This window comes from Chenopodium album, chromosome 23 (genome assembly GCF_948465745.1).
Source record: "Chenopodium album chromosome 23, dcCheAlbu1.1, whole genome shotgun sequence".
Taxonomy (NCBI): domain Eukaryota; kingdom Viridiplantae; phylum Streptophyta; class Magnoliopsida; order Caryophyllales; family Amaranthaceae; genus Chenopodium; species Chenopodium album.
The window spans coordinates 21,402,408-21,416,859 of NC_137856.1; positions in this window are offsets into that span (position 1 = coordinate 21,402,408).

Here is a 14,452-nt window from a genome sequence, read left to right on the forward strand (position 1 = left end):
ACTGTTGCGAGGCCTGCACTAAGGAGTAGACCGTTCTCTTTTTTTTTTTTTTTTTTTTGGAGGTCACCGTTCTCGTTTCATTTTTAAGATAAAAAATACTTCCTCCGTTAACTATTATTTGCAGCAAATGGGGTGTTAGTGGACTCCTAGGCATAAGTTGTTTGTAAATGTAAAATGGAGAGAGAAAAAGTTGGGTGCATGTGACGAGGAGAGAGATAGAGAGAAATGGTAACCTAAAAAGGAAAAAAAAAATGTTTGTTGCACATAATATTTAGCATTTATTTATAATATAGGTTGCAAATAATAGTTAACGGAGGAAGTATTACGAGTATTATATTGTGATTTAGGCTCACCACTCGGCATGTTCTTTTTAGTCTGTCAATGCAAAATGTTGATTAATACTTTCTTGTTATAAAATTATATTCAATGTGGATGTTCATTATCATTTCGAACTCCCTAACATTATGCCACCCATTGTAACTCCTTATGTAATTATCTCTATTGTAACTCTCACTTCAATGTAATCGTAATTTTCCATGAAGGCTACATACTTACATTATATATATATATATATATATATATATATATATATATATATATATATATATATATATATATATATATATATATATATATATATATATATATATAGCACTGTCAAAACGGTTTGACAGTTCGGTTTCGGTTCGGTTTGAAATCGGTTCGGTATTTAATCGGGTCGGTTTAATTGTCTCACAGGTCGGTTTTGGTTCGGTTTAAATAGTTATCGGTTCGATTCGGTTTCGGTTTATTCTTAAGCGGTTTTAATTCGGTTCGGGTTGTAAACAGTCCGGGTAGTAAACGGTTCGGTGCAGACGGGTTGTGGTTTGTTAACGGTGCGGTGTAAACGGTTTTTATCCCAATTCAAACAGTTTCGGGTTGGAAACGGTTTCGGGTTCGAAACAGTTCGGTTCTTTTTTGGTTCAGTTTATAACTGGTTCGATTCTTTTTCGGTTCAGCTTTTAACTGGTTCGATTCTTTTTCGGTTCAGTTTATAACTGGTTCGGTTCTTCGATGGTTTAACCACTTTAACGTTATTCATGTCGGTTCCATTTCAAGTATACTAAATTACTAAATTACGGTTTGGGTCGGTTTTCGGTTTCAAAAAATAAATTGTTTATCGAGTTTTTTGGATTCGGGCAGTTAAATGGTTTTGGTTTGAAATTTGATAGTACTTGCTAACCTTTTGCGTTCACAAGTTTTATATAAAGTCGCGAACCATTTCATATTTAGGCATCATATTATAAACAAATTCTCATTGATTTTATAAATACATATTATGTTCTGTTTCAATTTTAGTCATACTGATCTTACTAGTTATATTCTCGTCAAAAAAAAAGTTTGCAAACGGTTCGATTAATTATATTCCCGTCAAAAAAAAAAATCCATTTAATTAGATAAAAAAGTTTGTAAACGGTTTGATTTAGAAGCGGTTTGGTTCATAAACGGTTCGGTTTGTAACCAGTTCGGTTTACAATCAGTTCGGTTTTTAAATGGTTCGGTGAAAAGGGGTAGCAGTTTGCTAACAGTTCGGTGTAAGCGGTTTTTTTGCCAGTTTAAACGGTTTCGGGTTGGAACGGATTTCGGGTTAGATACGGTTCAGCTCTTTTTCGGTTCAGTTTTCTTTCACTTCGGTTTATATTTGGTTCGGTTTGTTAACAGGTTCGGTTCTTATACGGTTTAACATTATTCGGGTCAATTCGGTTTCGGGTTTACTAAAATACGGTTCGGGTCGGTTTTCGATTTCAAAAAAATCGGTTTTTAATCGGTTCGGTTCTCATTTGGGTCGGTCGGTTTCGGACAGTTAAACGGTTTTGGTTTGAAATTTGACAGCACTATATATATATATATATATATATATATATATATATATATATATATATATATATATATATATATATATATATATATATATCAAAGGAGATACAATACAATTACCATCTACTTCTCTCTCTAATCTGCTCCCTTTCTCCTTATTTTATAATACATTATAAGCATCAACGCTCTATCAAACATTGTAAATGCTCTATCAAGTATTATAAAATACCATTACCTATATATCATCGATGTAAGTTATTTTATACTTTCTATATCGTATATAGATGTTTCTATATTGTAAAATTTCTATCGTTGTTAATCAAGCAGGTTTTAGTACTACATGTGCAAATTTTGGTACGAAGTATTTTGTAGGTTTGTAGTTGATAGATAACCTCTAATCATGTGAACAATATTCTTATATAGTATGTATGTTATTGTTGAATTCCATTATAGTAGCTTAAGAGCAATGGACTTTTGTTTGATTTTATTTCACAGCCTTAAATGAAATTTCTTGTATGAATTTTTTTTTTATTTCATGTCATGTTATTATTATGATGATAAGTTTTTAACTTTATAGGGTATTCATAATAAATTTAATTTGGTGGCAATATATATATATATATATATATATATATATATATATATATATATATATATATATATATATATATATATATATATATATATATATATATGGTGATTACTTTTAATGTGCATATTTTTCTTATTATTTTGCTACTTCATCTTTATAGTATGTCAGAATGTGATCTAAGTATATTCTTTATCTATCTTGTTTAGTAGTAATTTATCAGTACGTTTATTTGAAACATTAATTTGATGCTAACACTAATCTATTTGATTGATAGTATATTATTTTCTTTGTTTTTTTTAAGACATTGCATATTGATTATTTTAGCACCAATTATAATTATGATTTTATATTGATTAGATACATTGACTTTGATGTATTTTATTATCTCTAATTTTTAATATTATTTTGTATAGTGAAAATGTCGAATCTTGCCAAGCTTGAATTTGTGGCCCTTGATACTACCGGAAAGAGTTATTTATCATGGGTGTTAGATGCTGAGATACACCTAGATGCTAAAGGGCTTGGTGAAACAATCAAAGAGGCCAATGAGGCAACACTTCAAGATAAGGCCATGATATTCCTTCGCCTTCACCTCCATGAAGGACTTAAAAATGAATATATAGCTGTGAAAGACCCACAAATCCTTTGGAGTAATCTAAAGGAAAGGTATGACCACCAAAAAACAATGATACTCCTTAGAGCTCGTTATGAATGGTTGAACTTGAGATTGCAAGGTTTTAAATCTGTAGTGAATATAATTCAGCTATGTTTAAAATAACTTATTCTCAATTGAAATTATGTGCAGAAAATTTTACTGATGCAGAATTGCTTGAAAAGACATAGTCCACTTTCCATGCAAATAATATTGTCCAATAGACACAATATAGAGAAAAAGGTTTTAAAAAATATTCAGAATTAATATCTTGTCTGCTTGTGGCTGAGCAAAATAATGAGCTGTTAATGAAAAATCATGAATCACTAACTACTAGCTCTACTCCATTCACTGAAGCGAATGTGACAACCCAGAAAGGAAAAGAAACTAAAAACAAAGACCATTCCAACAGTAGTGGTCGAGGTAGAGGTCGTGGTCGCGGTCGTGGCCAATGGAGTGGTCGCGGCTGTGGGCGTGGTTTTAGTGGATATAGTAGAGGTCGTGGAGGTCATTACACAAATTCACATTCCCACCAGATCGAAGTGGGAACGTAGGGATGATAAAGAGAAAAGTGAAACCAATATATGTTACCGTTGTGGACGAAAAGGCCATTGGTCTCGAGTTTGCAGAACTCCAAAGCATCTTGTTGAACTTTATCAAGAATCATTGAAGAAAGGAAAAAAAATTGAGGCAAACCTTGTTCTTGAAGATGGTGAAGGTGATTTTGATTTTTGCAATGCAAATAATTTCGATGTTGCTAATTTCCTTACTTCCCCAGAAGGGAATAATTTTGATTTTGGCAGTACAACTCATTTAGAAGTTGGTGATTTCTTCAATGCCCCGGAAGAGAATAACTAAAATTATATTGTTTTGTGTCAGTTTTAATTGTTGAATAATTTAGAGTATTTAAGATAAATTCCATGTTGTTTAATTAATTGCTTAGGATATGGTGTTGTAACTGATTAAACAAGGATTAGAACAAGAACATAAACCATGAAGGAGCAGCATAACTCTAATTCGATCGGAATAAGGAAAATGATTGAATGCAAGCTAAGGGTGGTTTATCAGACGCTGCAAAGCTGCCAGATCGAGCTATCACCGCCCAATCGGGTGCGCGTCTGAGAATGGCTGATTTGTTTCTGCCAATTCGATCGGGCTGGTACCGCCCGATCGGGCCCGTATGTGAATTTCTTGTTGACGCTGCTTTGCATTCGATCGGGCATTCATTGCCCGATCGGGCCCGATCATTTCTTGGGAAGTTAATGCCGTCATTATGACGGTTAATTGGTGGCTCTTGATTCTAGAATTATATGGCTATATATATATGTTGGAGGTTGAGAATGAAATGTTACGAACAGTAACTTCATTTTCATTTCTCATTATTTTGCAAAAAGTTTTATTAATTATCATCATCACAATTCCAAAGGCTTTTATACATTGATTTGTAATCATCCTACTTGTGATTGCAAATGTTCTTCGTTGTATCTCCTAAGTAAATTTCCGTGAAAACCCGGTTGTAGTATAGGGTCGGAATTATACTTTTGGGAAAGTGATCCCGTTCATGCCTCGAAGATTATCCGGTCTAATTTGTTTGCTATTTTTGTGACCCTTGTTTAAACACAAAATCCCCAACAATCCAAAAGTATAAGCTCTACAAACATGGCAAATGTGAAGACAATAATGAAGAATTTCCAGAAATTGGACAAGTTCGAGGGTGTAGATCTTGGTATGGAGATGAAAACGATGATGGTGATGTTTCTTGTGGGATTACAAGGAAAAGGTTTGATGGAAGGTTTTCTCTAGTCAGTTATATGATTAAAGTCATTCCATTCAAGTAAGAGGTTTCTTATTTGTGATTAATTTATATTAATATGTTTGATTATTTATCTCTATGGTTAATTCTTGACATGTTTAATTAATCTAAGTTTATTGATTATGTCTTGATTATTATTAGAGATATGTTGTCTTGTAATTATGCCCATTAAAGATGATTGGTAAAATCATGATGGTTGGTTAAAACCATGTAATTTAATGTTGTTAATGAATGAACTAAGTATTATAGTTCATGTAATGGGTGTGAATCATTGTTTATTTTATATTTTTTTTTTCATGTTTGAAATGATGAATAGTTTAATTCATTGTTTGAATTTATTTAATGATTATTCAGCATGAAAGATTTATTATCATTTATGTTTCTATTTGATGATGATTTTTATAGAAAGTATTAACTTGTATTATTATGTTATTATGTAATTAATATTCCATATGCTAATTGTGATTCATGGATTGTTGACTATTGATGGTAATTAATGTGGCAAGAGTTATGCCTTAATTAAGTATTTATTAGTCTATGCATGGTGAAAGGTCCGTTGTAGTTTTCAATGGGCTATGCGGTAATGACTAATGGCCACAGTAATTGGAGTAATTTTTGAGGTATTTCAAATGTCTTGATTTGATTCAAGTGATGCTCCTTTCGATAGGTCATGAATTTTATAATGTAGATGATATGGTATATATTATTGTTTATTTAATTTATTCAAGTTTTTGAATTTATTGTTTTATTTGACAAGACTGATTTATTTTATGTTCTAAGCTATGATATTGTCTTGTGTAATTATTTATGTAAATTCAGTTGTATAAGTGTATGTATATGAAACAAATTTGATGGCAATGGGCTAAGGAGTTTGTCAAATTTGTATATATGTTGTATTAATTGTTATACATGAAACTGATTTTGGTTTATGATGAATGAGCTAGATGAAATTATCTTTCGTGATGTCCATGTTTTGGAGGAAGAATTTAATTCTTGATTATTATCATGATGAAAGGATAGTTGTTTTGACAAAATATTGGTTTATTTTGTTGGTTTGAATGTGTCATGTTATGTTGGGGTTAAGCCAACTAAGTTATGACATATTTGTTTATTTATTTTATTTATTAGTGTTATCATGTGATTGATGTTTGATTTGTGTTTTAATTATCTCATTAAAATCCAATGTGAAAAGAGTAATTATTGCTTGTTTAAGTGCATGAGTGATTTTCATTGCACATTTTCCTTGGGCAATATGAAGTGTTTAGCAATTGTCATTGAGGTTTTATCAACATGTTGCTATGTTTATTTAGTTTATTCTAAGGATGAAGCCTAGACATATTTAAAATCTACAAAGTAAGGTAGTGTTGCAAATTAACGGAAAGTTTTTAAAGTTTGAGAAACAATATAGGAGGTGAATGTTATTAGCTAAGATATTTCCAGTCTATAGGTTTTAGTACATGAAACTACCGCGGTGTATACACCAGAACAAAATGGTGTAGCGGAAAGGAAGAATAGGACACTAGAGGAAGTGATTAATTCTATGTTGTCTTATTCGGTTTTAAGTGATGGATTTTAGGGTGAAGTCATTTTAATGACTTGTTACGAGTTAAATCGTGTTCCCATGAAAGGGGAATGATGTTACCCCATGTGAGCTATGGTACAAAAGGAAACCAAACTTGAGTCGTCTCAAAGTTTGGGGTTATAGGGTAATTGTAAAAATACCGGAACCTAAACGTAAAAGTTAGGTAAAAATGGAGTTGAATGCAATTTTATAGGATATGCGGTACATAGCAAATCCTATAGGTTCTATGTAATAGAGCAAAATGACTTTTGGTCGGTTTACACCACCATTGAGTCAATGAATGCATGGTTTGATGAAAATAGATTTTCTTCAATTCCTAGATCAAAGGATGTAACTCCGAATATCAAAGCTGAAAAGTTTTGATCAAGGTTTCATTGATCAAGAGGTGGATGACCAAACTCATTTAGAGAAGGCATCTACATCATCATCACAACTAAGGATAAGTAAGAGGGCAAGGAAAGGAAAAATCTTTTGGCCTGGATTTTCATGTGTACTTGGTTGAAAGATCAAGGGATGAAGTTTCACTACAACATCCATACATTTTAATGTGGAAAATGATCCTTTAACATATCAAGAGGCTATGAAGTCTCGGGATGTTCCATTTTGGAAGAAAGTAATTAATGATAAGATGATATCTATCATGGGAAACAACACTTGGGTATTAGCTTATTTACCACCTAGTTTAAACCAATAGGGTGCATATGGATTTTTAAAAGAATTTGAGGATTGATAGAACTGTTAAAAGTTCAAGGCCCGGTTAGTGGCATAAGGTATATGCACCTGTAACTAGAATCTCAGCAGTTAGATTGTAAATTGCCTTTGCGACAATTGAATATCTAGGGATCCATCAAATGGATGTCAAGACTGTGCTCTTGAATGGAGATCTAGAAGAAGAGGTTTATATGTGACAACCAGAAGGGTTTGTTGTGGAAGGCCATTAGGAAAAAGTTTGCAAGTTATTTAAATCACTGTATAGGCACCTAAGCAATGACATCAAAGTTTGATGGGGTAGTGTAGTCTAATGGTTTTATGTTTAACAATTTTATAGCAAATTTGATAACAACGGTTAAAGTGTCAAAATTTGTCTGTATGTAGATGACATGTAGATTTTTGGATAGAACGGATTTGTCACAAGTTGAAATGACAAAGTTCTTCCTAAGTTCATTGTTTTCCATGAAAGACACGGAAAAGAGGATGTCATCTTGGGCATAAGAATAAAGAAGGTAAAAGGAAAATTGATCTTGTCACAATCTCATTATATAGAGAAAGTGCTCAAGAAATACAATGTTAATAAAAGTTCCACCTTTCTTTATTCAACACCTATGGATCCTAGTATAAAGTTATTACCTAATGAAGGTAATGCAGTGTCACAACTGAAATTTGCTAGAGTTATAGGATGTTTTGTTGTATGCCATGTCAAGTACTAGGACGGATATATCGCTTATGCGGTTGGTCAATAGTAGTAGTTTCACTAGTAATTTTAGAATGCTACATTGACAAACGGTTAATTGTTTGTTGAAGTACTTGAATAAAACCATAGATTATGATATAGTGGGTATCCTTCGGTTGTTGAAGGATATTCTGATGCAAGTTGGATTTCAAATAAAGATCTTTCATCCACAGGTGAATGGGTATTCCCATATGGGGGAGGTGCCATTTCATGGGCATCTAAGAAGTAAATTAACTTGCATTGCGAATTCTTTAAGACGTTGGAGTTCATTGCATTACATTTCGCTGGTAAAGAAGCAGAATGGTTAAGGGTTTTTAATGCATGATAAGATTCGTTTGTTGCAAAAGCCAATATCACTGATAGTGATGAATTGGGATAACAATGTAATTTTGGCTAAGGGATATAGCCAATTGTAAATTGTATAATGGTGAGTTAAGGTATATTGGTGTAAGGTATTATTACATCCAAGGACTTAACAAAGATAGTGTAAAAACTATTGTTTATTTTCGTACGAAGTTAAATCTCGCCGATTGCTTTAAAGGCATGAGTTAGAGATGTTAATAAATGGATGGCAATCGCTTTAGATTGGAGCCCCATGGTAATCATAATTAGGAGAATCTCAACTTAACGCCTAATAAGACGTTGGGTCTTAAGTTCAATGAGATTAATTCTCTTAATTGATGATTGGGAACTTGTTTATCATCCAAGGTTAAGTTCTGGTTTTACTGTGATGAAAAGAGGTTGTTTTAACTTAATAGAATTCCTGATATACTGCTCGGTCACAGGAGCATGTTTGGAAGTCTACCTATACAAGTACGAAGTTTAGCCGCTTCAAGAAGCTATTGGGGCATAGCTTTGATGTACTTATGAAAAGATATGGACACATGGCTTATAGTGTCAAGTTAATATGTATTTAAGTAATTTATCTTGTGTGTGTAATGTCTTCAAGTTTCCAATATGTGTTGCTTTTGGTTCAAACGTTTTACGATACCAAATGAATACGGATTCTTGAATTGTATGTTGCACTAAGTGGGAGTTCAAGTCTAAGTACACTTTCATTTATGCATAAGATTGTTTGTGATGATGATGTTATTTGCAAAGAGTCTTGTTTAATACTCTAAATGGGGGAGGATTGTTGAATAATTTAGAGTATTTAAGATAAATTCCATGTTGTTTAATTAACTGCTTAGGATATGGTGTTGTAATTGATTAAACAAGGATTAGAACAAGAACATAAACCATGAAGGAGCAGCATAACTCTAATTCGATCGGAATAAGGAAAATGATTTAATGCAAGCTAAGGGTGGTTTATCAGACGCTGCAAAGCTGCCAGATCGAGCTATCACCGCCCGATCGGGTGCGTGTCTGAGAATGGCTGATTTGTTTCTGCCAATTCGATCGGGCTGGTACCGCCCGATCGGGCCCGTATGTGAATTTCTTGTTGACGCTGCTTTGCATTCGATCGGGCATTCATTGCCCGATCGAGCCCGATCATTTCTTGGGAAGTTAATGCCGTCATTATGACGGTTAATTGGTGGCTCTTGATTCTAGAATTATATGGCTATATGTATATGTTGGAGGTTGAGAATGAAATGTTATGAACAGTAACTTCATTTTCATTTCTCATTATTTTGCAAAAAGTTTTATTAATTATCATCATCACAATTCCAAAGGCTTTTATACATTGATTTGTAATCATCCTACTTGTGATTGCAAATGTTCTTCGTTGTATCTCCTAAGTAAATTTCCGTGAAAACCCGGTTGTAGTATAGGGTCAGAATTATACTTTTGGGAAAGTGATCCCGTTCATGCCTCGAAGATTATCCGGTCTAATTTGTTTGCTATTTTTGTGACCCTTGTTTAAACACAAAATCCCCAACATTAATATTAGACTTAATTATGTTTGTTTATTCTATTGATTTACTTAAGTTATTTTCTATGGTTGTAATAAGGATTGGACTTTATATGCTTTATGAATTTATGAACTATTTGGATGTTTTTATTGAATTATTTATTTTATCATCTTTATTTTTATGCTTAATATTTGACATGTATTTTATTTCATGTAGAACATGGATATTACTCAAGTACAATTTGCTATGAATGGTGAAGAATTATGTCTTGCTGACAGTGCAACTACTCATATATACTTAGAAATAAAAATATTTCTCTAATTTGATGATGAAAAGGATTAATGTGAGTACCTTATCTGGTAGTACAAATATCATTGAGGGCACTGGAAGAGCCACTTTAAAATTGTCTTGGGGAACTGAAATTAAGATAACTGATGCTTTATACTCTCCATTGTCTCAAAGAAATTTATTAAGTTTTAAGGATATTCGCAACAATGGTTATCATATTGAGACAATCAATGAAGAAAATAAAGAGTTCCTTCAAATCACAAATATAACTCAAGGCACAAAACATGTTTTGGAGAAACTCCCTACATTCTCCAGTGGTTTGTACTACACAAAAATCAATAACATTGAAACTCATGCTATAGTAAACCAGAAGTTTACTGATAATTTTGTTGTTTGGCATGACCGGTTAGGCCATCCCGGTTCAATAATGATGCGAAAAATAATTACGAATTCATGTGGACATTCTTTGAAGAGCCAGCAGATTCTTCATAATAATTTTTCATGTGCTGCTTGCTCAGAAGACAAGTTGATAATTTGGCCATTACCAACTAAAATTAATTTTGAATCATTTAGTTTTCAAGAACACATACAAGGAGATGTTTGTGGGCCTATACAGCCTCCCTGTGGACCATTTAGATATTTTATTGTTTTAATTGATGCATCAACTAGATGGTCACATGTGTCCTTGTTATCAACTCGTAACCTAGCGTTTGCGAGATTACTTGCCCAATTGATTAAGTTACGGGCAAATTTTCCAGATACTTCTATTAAAACTATCCGGCTTGATAATGCTGGTGAATTTACATATCAAGCTTTCAATGATTATTGCATGTCCATTGGATAAATGTTGAACATCCTGTAGCACATGTTCATACACAAAACGGTCTGGCAGAGTGTAGGGAATATTTCAAGCATCATTACCCCAAGCTTGAACCCCAGTGTGATCATACACTTAAGTATGGTGGCGTCCAAAGGGAAAGAAAAGAGAGCAAAAGAGTCGCCAACAAGTTTTAGGAACTTGTAAACCGTTCACGAGGTGAAGATTACACCCCTTAACGATCCATGCATGAGATCGTCAACTCCATAAGGTCTTAAACCAAATAGGGTTCGGGGATGAGGGTACAAATCCAATCTACAAAAGAAAGGACCCGCCCTATAAAATAGGCCTCTACTTTATTCTGCTCGTATTAATGTGCGCTTTTTGACTAACATGCAAACATTATATTAACCCTAAACCTGTTTAATCTATGTTGGTTGAATATTAATGCACAAATAAAACTATTATTGGCGATCACTTGAATTAAAATAATATTAGCCTAAACCAAACTATTAATTATCTTATTAGGCATGATTTTAAGTACAAATTCCCTTTAAACATGCATAAAAGGCGTAATCAATCAATAACAATAAATATATATCAAGCAACATAATAATAATAATAAAGCATAACAATAATAACAATAATAATAAAGCTTAATAATAATAGCAAGATCCTAGGCCTGATACTAACAAGATTAGTAACAAATCCTAGCATGTCACTAAACAATAAAGATCAAAGCTTTAAACCTAACATGATACTTACATGCCAACATGATATTAGAAATAATAAAAGGCACCCTAAACATGATTCTAGAAAGCAATAAATAACATCCTAACATGATACTATGAATTAAAATAATATAAGCATGCTTTCTACATTGAAATAATATAGGGAGTAAGCTAATTTACTTACTTCGAAGCCTCGTACCTTTCTAATAACAAAATACACGCGTTAGTGAACTTCAATGAAAATAATAAGTCAAAGAATTAAATTAAATAATTGAAAAGAAAGAGTTAAAAAGTTTAGACTAGATTTGGGACAAACCCTCAGAAAAGTATAAACCTTTCACGTCTAGGGCGAAGGCAACTTCGAACTTGGGTAGGTGTGTCATGATCTAATGAGTGCGGAATTGTGTTTGGTAAAAGCTAGTTTAGAAAGAGAGAGAGAGAGAGAATCAAGTAATTCTTGATGAGAGTTGATGAATAAAAATGGAGGTCCAGGACCCTATTTATAGGAAAACAGTCCGGAAAATAGGTAGAATTTGATAAGAAATAAAACTAAACGCTGTCGCCGCCAAACCACTCTGTCGCGAGCTGTCGCCACGCGACAAGCCTGTCGTTTGGCGACAAAAACAGTTTTTGCGGATTTGTTTCTATCATATCTTTTGATATAGAAGTCCAAATAAGTCATATAATATGTCGTTAGAAAGCTCTTGAAGTCTACTTTCAAATGCAATTAAAATCAGATTAAAATCTTTTTTCGATAAAAAGATATGGCCGAAATAGAGGAAGGGTGTCAGTTTTGGATAGAGTTTCGTATTTCTTTCATATCTTTTTCGTTATAGCTTGGGTTTGATATTATAATACATCATTGGAAAGAAAATTTCAAGATCTATCCAACCATATAAATTTTGGATAAAGATTATGAGGCATAAAAATAAAATCTGACTGTCTTTGAACATCATTAAATCCGAATAGATTTAGGACTCTAAAAAAGGAAAGTTTTTATAAAAAAGAAAAGTTTTTATTGAAATCAAGTTCCTTAATCTTATCTTTTCAAAAAAGAATAATTAAGATCTTTTAGAATCTTATAGAAGATTCTAATCAATCCTAATTAGTTTCGGAATAGGATTAAACCTTTGGACCCTCCACATGATCATTGGGCCGTAGGTAAAATCCGGTTTGGGCCTAGTTTAGCATTTTGGCCATAACTTCCTCATTATTCATCGAAATTGGGCTTGTAATATATCGTTGGAAAGGTCTTTTCAAGCCCCATCCAACTACACCATTATTGGACCCTTATCATGGACCAAACTAAACTAGACTGGACGTTTTTCATGAAATAGAGTTGGTTTTCGAAAACAGAAAGAAAAATTTTAATAAAAACTAACCGCAACACTAGACTTTTCACACTTTCACTTCATTCGATTATGGTTCGACGCAAAAGGTATTCATCACTAGGTTTGTTTTTGGGAGACACAAATGGGTGTCTACATAGAGTCATTAATTAAACGTATTCAGTTAATTGCTAGACCATTGCTTATGAAATCCAATCTCCCAATTTCTACTTCGGGACATGCTGTATTACATGCAGAAGCACTAATTCGCATTAGACCAATAAGTTATCACAAGTTCTCCCCATTACAATTGGTTTATGGTCGGGAACCAAATATTTCCCATCTAAGAATTTTTAATTTGGATGTGTGGTTTATGTTCCAATAGCTCCACCACAACGCTCTAAGATGGGTTCTCAAATGAGGTTGGGAATATATGTTGGGTTTGAATCCCCGTCAATAATTAAATATCTTGAGCCTACAACATGGGATTTATTTACGGCTCGTTTTGTAGATTGTCATTTTAACAAGTCACTTTTCCAAACATCAGGGGGAGAAAAAAGAGAGCTGGAAAAAGAAATTAAATGGAATGAATTATCATTATCTTATCTTGATCCTCGAACTAAACAATGTGAACTAGAATTTCAAAAGATAATTCATTTACAAAGTTTAGCAAATCAATTGCCAGATTCGTTTGCTGACCCAAAAAGAGTGACCAAGTCACATATTCCAGCTGTAAATGCTCCATTAAAAATAGATGTCCCGAAAGGACAAAATAAATTTGCTAATGGGTCAAAACCACGTCCGAACGTGGAAGACCAATAGGTTCCAAAGATAAGAATCCTCGGATTAGAAAAGGAGCATTGATTGATGATGGTCAAATTGAAGAAACAATTTCCGAAGGATCTCCAGAAGAGAATTTAGACATGATATAGAAGAAATCCAGGTACCTGATAATGAAGAAATTTCAACAAATTATATCATGTCTAGAATTACATGGAACCGAAATCAAATCGACGTCGATGATTTTTTGCATGCAATGTAGCATTAGATGTTATGAATAATAATGAGGATAATGAACCAAAATCCATTGAAGAATGTAGACAAAGAAATGATTGGCCAAAATGGAAAGAAGCAATTGAAGCAGAATTACAATCTCTTGGAAAAGAGAAGTATTCGGATATGTAGTCCGTACACCTGAGGGTGTAAAGCCAGTGGGATATAAATGGTTCTTTGTGTGAAAGAGAAATGAAAAGGGTGAAGTTGTAAGATATAAGGCACGCTTAGTTGCACAAGGATTCTCACAAAGACCTGGTATTGATTATGAGGAGACATATTCTCCTGTGGTGAATGCATCTACTTTTAGATTTCTGATTAGTCTGGCAATAAGAGAAGGACTTGACTTACGTTTGATGGATGTAGTCACAACTTATTTATATGGCCCACTGGATAATGACATTTACATGAAGCTCCCAGAAGGATTCAAGCTGCC